Source organism: Balaenoptera musculus, chromosome 16 (assembly GCF_009873245.2).
Source record: "Balaenoptera musculus isolate JJ_BM4_2016_0621 chromosome 16, mBalMus1.pri.v3, whole genome shotgun sequence".
Taxonomy (NCBI): domain Eukaryota; kingdom Metazoa; phylum Chordata; class Mammalia; order Artiodactyla; family Balaenopteridae; genus Balaenoptera; species Balaenoptera musculus.
This window is the reverse complement of record NC_045800.1, coordinates 32,276,046-32,282,460: the sequence shown is the minus strand read 5'-3', so window position 1 is coordinate 32,282,460 and position 6,415 is coordinate 32,276,046. Positions and strand designations below refer to the sequence as shown.

The window sequence follows — 6,415 nt, the reverse complement described above, 5'->3', positions numbered from 1 at the left end:
GGACTTCCCTGGTGGCGCAGTGGTTAAGAATCTGCCTGCCAAGGCAGGGGACACGTGTTCAAGCCCTGGTCCGGGAAGATCCCACATGCCGCAGAGCAACTAAGCCCATGCGCCACAACTACTGAAGCCCACGTGCCTAGAGCCCATGCTCTGCAACAAGAGAAGCCACCACAATGAGAAGCCCACGCACCACGACGAAGAGTAGCCCCTACTCGCCGCAACCAGAAAAAGCCTGCACGCAGCAATGAAGACCCAACGCAGCCAAAAATAAATAAATAAATTTATTTAAAAAAAAGGAACTTTACTAAAGGAATAAGATCCTTGAACAACTCACAATGGGGTTTAAAATTTGCCTTCTCATGGGTCGAGTTTTGAGATCCTTTAAGTATACACATCCATACATTCAATGACCATGGGCCTCACCAGAAGCTAAAAATAATCAATGAAGGATTAGTGTTGATCAAACAAGATTAATGAGATAAATTATGTGAAAAGATCCTTGATTTCTCTAACCAACTAACAGATTATGTAAAAAAAATGATTTATTATGGTAGCAGTGATGAGATTCTAAAAATCTACGGAGAAATATTTAATATAAATACATTACTACCTTAATTTTTAAGGTTCCTATTTTGGGTTTATTTTTTTGAGTAAATGGCTATATTAAATAAAAATCTAGTTAAAATGTATTAAGTTGAAAAGGTGCTAACAGCAAAGCAAATAACAGAATAAAAAGGAAAAAAAGCGTTATTATCCACATTTTCATCCATATTCATTTACATGACACTAGACATTTTCATAACATTGGTCCCTGCTTTTAGCTGAAATTTATAAAAATACCTTGAATTGCTGTATTTGGATCCCAGCCTTCAGTAAGGTACCTGAATAAAAATACCATTTCAATTTTACAGAGTAGGTAAGGGTGAATTTTAAAATTTTCTTCTCAAGAAGACAGACTTGAAAATATAGCACCAATATCATTCATACCTACATATAAGGTATCCTGTTCTGTTAATTCCATTAGTACAACAAACACCGATGAGTGTATCTATAAAATGTAATGAAACATTAAACAATATGAAAAAATAAAAATGAAAATAGTACAATAAAATAACATGTTTTATACACAATTTGTAACATAATAACCTTATGGGGATTCCCTTGTATGTTATTTGACAATATAAAGAATGAACCAGAAGAGGGCAGCTTGGAGACAAGGAAATCAATTAGGAGGCTACTGTCAAGAGATGATGGCTACTAAAGCAGAGCAATGAGGACAAAGACAGGCTTCAAAGGAAAGCTGTTTATGATTCAGAATCAAATAACGTGCTGTGTGTGGAATGTTTTTAAAAATGTAATTTCAGAGTTGCTCTTAGTTTTAACTTGGGTGACTGAATAGATACTGGTTTCATTAAAAAATAGGAAATACAGAGAATAAGTTTTGTGAGGCAAGGTAGGTTTTGAACTCCACACATACTGAGTGCTTTGGGCACTGGGTTAAGGGTGTCACAGACAATCTGGAGCTTGGGTGAAGAATCTGGGCTAAGGATAGATTTAGGAACCACTATCCCACAGATGGTAGTTGAAGCTATGATACTACTCAAGGGAACAACACAAAATGAAAAGAGAAAAGGATCAAGGACAAAACCCTGTAGAACAACAACTAAGGGCAGCAGAGGAAGAGTTTTGGTTTTTTGTTTTGTTTTTTGCTTTGTTTAGATTAACTTGAACATGTTTATATGCCAAAGAGAAGAAAACAACTAAAAAATCCCAGAAAAAGGAATTAGAGCAAGACCCCAGGAGAATAAGTATAGAAAATTTTAAATGGTGTAAGAGATGGGAGAAGAACGGTAGAAACTGATGTTAAAGAAACCAAGGAAGAGAAGTTCAAGACTGGGAAGTGGTCCGTAAAGCCAAGTGCATTTAAGAGGTCTAACAAGATATACTGGCTTTGGCAATTAGAAAGTCCTTGGCAGGGGACTTCCCTGGTGGCCCAGTGGTTAAGACACTGCGCTTCCACTGCAGGGGGCACAGGTTTGATCCTTGGTTGGAGAACTAAGATCCCGCATGCTGTGCAGTCCTTGGCAGCACAACAGGTGCTGGAAACTAGAATATTGTGGGTGGAGGAGTTAATAGGTGATGGGGTAGGGAGAGGATTCCATTTTCTACAAGTCTGACTGTGAAGGAGAGGAAAGAGAGCAGAAATCAGAAAATAATCCAATCAGAAAAAATCCAATTTCTGGTTTTGTTGTTGTTGTTGGAAAGGGGAAATGAAGCTGGTATGGGAAGGTGGGGAAAGGGTATACTAAAGATAAAAGAAAAGGTTAAATGATGAAACAAGGCCTCAGGAGAGACAGAATGGATGGAATCTAGGACACATATAAGATCAGCTGTGTAGAAAAAAAGGGTACCTTTTCATCTGAGAGAGGAGAGAAGGATATCTGCTGATGAAGTTAAGCTGGCCTGGCAGTCAGTGCTGCAGTTCATGACTGAGAGTCTACTTCCCCCGAGAAAGCAATGCCAGCAGCTGAAAGTACAAGGTCAAAAGTGGGGTAGAGGCCCCGCCCCCCGGCGCGCCGGCCCTAAGGAGGGCCGGCTCCACTCCCCGGCCCAGACAGGCGGGCTGGCCGCCCTGAGGAGGCGGGGAGGGGAGGGCTGGGCCGGCCGGCTGGCAGACAACGATGCCGAACTTCTGCGAGGCCCCCAACTGCACGTGGAAGAGCACGCAGTCGGACCTGGCCTTTTTCACGTTCCGGCGGGATCCAGCCAGATGCCAGAAGTGGGTGGAGAATTGTAAGAGAGCAGACTTAGAAGATAAAACATCCGATCAACTAAATATTATCGATTGTGTGCCAGACACTTTGAGACTTATATGATCTGTAGAACTATACATTTTGCAGAGGCATCAGAAAACTAAAGAATGATTGGGTTATTTTATTTTTCAAAATTAACTGAAACAGATACTTGTGAAGTCATTGGGAGGGTCCTTATAGGACAGTTCTTCGATATAATGCAATACCAACAACATTTGATCTTACCAGCCATTTGAATAATCCACACAGTAGACACAGAAAACGAATAAAAGAATTGAGTGAAGATGAAATCAGGACACTGAAACAGAAGAAAATTGGTGAAACCTCTTAACAGGAACCAAAACATAAGGAAATAAACAACAGCAATGCTCAGAACCCCAGTGCAGAAGAAGGGGGTGAAGAGCAGGATGAAGACATTTTACCCTTAACCCTTGAAGAGAAGGAAAACAATACTTAAAATCTTTATTTGAAATTTTGATTCTTATGGAAAAACAGAACATACCTCTGGATGGACATGAAGCTGATGAAATCCCAGAAGATCTCTTTACTCCTGATAACTTTCAAGCACTGCCTGAGTGCCGGATCAATTCTGGCGAAGAGGTTCTGAGAAAGCGCTTTGAGACAACAGCAGTTAACACATTGTTCTGTTTGAAAACACAGCAGAAACAGATGCTAGAGATCTGTGAGAGCTGCATTCGGCAAGAAACCCTCAGGGAAGTGGGAGACTCTCACTTCTTTTCCATCATCACTGACGATGTGGTGGACACAGCAGGGGAAGAGCACCTGCCTGTGATGGTGAGGTTTGTTGACGAAGCTCACAACCTGAGAGAGGAATTTGTGGGCTTCCTGCCTTATGAAGCTGATGCAGAAATTTTGGCTGTGAAATTTCACACTACGATAACTGAGAAGTGGGGATAAAACATGGAGAACTGTTGCGGCCAGCCTTACATTGTGTCCAGTGGATTTTCTTCCAAAATGAAAGTTGTTGCTTCTAGACTTTTAGAGAAATATCCCCAAGCTATCTACACACTCTGCTCTTCCTGTGCCTTAAATATGTGGTTGACAAGATCACTGCCTGTTATGGGAGTATCTGTCGCATTAGGAACAATTGAGGAAGTTTGTTCTTTTTTCCATCCATCACCACAACTGCTTTTAGAGCTTGGCAATGTAATTTCTATCCTCTTTCAGAACAATGAAGAAAGGGGCAAAGAACTGAAGGAAATTTGCCATTCTCAGTGGACAGGCAGGCATGATGCGTTTGGAATCTTAGTGGATCTCCTACAAGCACTTGTTTTATGTTTAGATGGTATAAATAGTGACACAAATGTTAGATGGAATAACTGTATAGCTGGCTGAGCATTTGTACTCTATAGTGCGGTAACAGATTTTGATTTCATCGTTACCATTGTTGTTCTTAAAAATGTTCTATCTTTTACAAGAGCCTTTGGGAAAAATCTTCAGGGGCAAACTTCTGATGTCTTCTCTGCAGCCAGTAGTTTGACTGCAGTGCTGCATTCACTAAATGAAGTGATGGAAAATATCGAAGTTTATCATGAATTTTGGTTTGAGGAAGCCACAAATTTGGCAACCAAACTTGATATTCAGATGAAACTCCCAGGGAAATTGCACAGAGCTCAGCACAGTAACCTGGAATCTCAGCTAACCTCTGAGAGTTACTATAAAGAAACCCTTAAGTGTTCCAACAGTGGAACACATTATTCAGGAACTGAAAGATATATTCTCAGAACAGCACCTCAGAGCTCTTAAATGCTTATGTCTGGTACCCTCTGTCATGGGACAGCTCAAATTCAATACATTAGAGGAGCATCATGCTGACATGCACAGAAGTGATTTACCTAATCCTGACACACTCTCTGCTGAGCTGCATTGTTGGAGAATCAAGTGGAAACACAGAGGGAAAAATATAGAACTTCCATCCACTATTTATGAAGCTCTTCATCTGGCAGACATCAAGATTTTCCTAATGTTTATGCATTGCTGAAGGTCCTACGTATTCTTCCTGTGATGAAGGTTGAGAATGAATGCTATGAAAATCGGCAAAAGCGTCTCAAAGCATACCTGAGGAACACTTTGACAGACCAAAGGTCAAGTAACTTGGCTTTGCTGAACATAAATTTGGATACAAAACACGATTTGGATTTAATGGTGGATACATATATCAAACTCTATACAAGTAAGTCAGAGCTTCCTATAGATAATTCAGAAACCATTGAAAATACCTAAGAGACTTTTAAAATAGGCTCTCTCTTATATTTGATATTTTAAAAAATCTGTAAGAAATCTTAAAATACCTTACAGAAAAGTTGTAAGGTGTACGTAGGCCACTTAATCACTGAATATCTTGACCTGTAGGCCTCCCATTGAGTACATTAGTCATTGATAATCTGCCTGTTTAAATGGCCTGTTTGAAGTTCCATGCTTTGGAGACCTAACTGTTCTTCCAGAAGATAGCATTGAAAGTACCATGTTACACTGTGTGATCTCTGCTAATGGCACTTTGGAATTGTATTAGTTAAGTCATTTTAGACATTAACATTTATCACTGTGGATCCAATTGTCAGGTATTGAGTTATCAGTTCTTTGAAGAAATAAATTTTGAGGAGGTATGGGAGGAAGGAATACATTTTATAAACATTACAATGAAGCTCATGACTGAACTTTGAATAGTAGGAGTTTTAAGTATGCTGTTAAAAATCTGTAAGGGACTGTTAAGAAAATTATCAGACTGTAAGAAAAACATGTGAGCTTGCCAAACAAGGATTTCAGTGTAGATTTTGTCTTTATCAAATGAAGTTAAAGGAACAAGTTATAGTTAAAGTTTGAATGGAAGAGCCTGCCATTGTTGTTCCATGTCTGGTTGTTGTTTATATTCCTTTATTGAGCCTACATCTTCATCAGCTTTTTGGCAGGTATATGTTGAACACTTCTGTTTCATGGTCAAGACAGGATCAGAGGCCATGGATACTGACAACTGATTTGCCTGTTTTTTTCTGTCTTTTTCCATGACTGTATCTACTGTCTCATCTTGATTTACAAGCAAAACCTAGAAAACCTACAAAAATAAGTGTTTTGTGGTTTCTAGGAATAATACAGAAAATATTGCTGTAAGTTTTGGTGAAGAAAATCAATTTTGTATAGTTTTTTTCAACCTAAACAAAATGTGAATTTTGTTTTTTTAAAAAAAGTGGGGTAGAAAGTTTAAGGAATGATAAAAGAACAGTAGCTGTGGGTAGGAAAAGGAAAGAATGGCTAGCTACATTACAGACCATGACATATCATCACCACAATAATCTGGTTATGTGATTTTCACTACTAGAATTTAGTTACATTTATATATATATATCTGTTGAAAAAGCAAATGGCTAAACTGAACTAGAGTGGAGAGTATGCTGGGAAAAAGTGGAAGAAAGACAAAAGGCAAGGAAAGTTTAGATACTGGTGTGAATAAATAATAAACCAAGTAATGTGGCTAGACAAGGAAGAAAGTTAATCTATTGACAGAGACTACCGATGATAAAATGGTAGTCAAGAGACAGGGTCTTCATGAGGTGAGGGATTAAGTATAGAAAAATAAGGGAGAG

General features: G+C 39.0%; 1 pseudogene; it reads left to right on the top strand.

Moving 5' to 3' along the window:
- Nucleotides 1-2,681: 2,681 nt before the first annotated feature.
- Nucleotides 2,682-5,133, top strand: LOC118882901 (annotated as a pseudogene).
- Nucleotides 5,134-6,415: the final 1,282 nt, after the last annotated feature.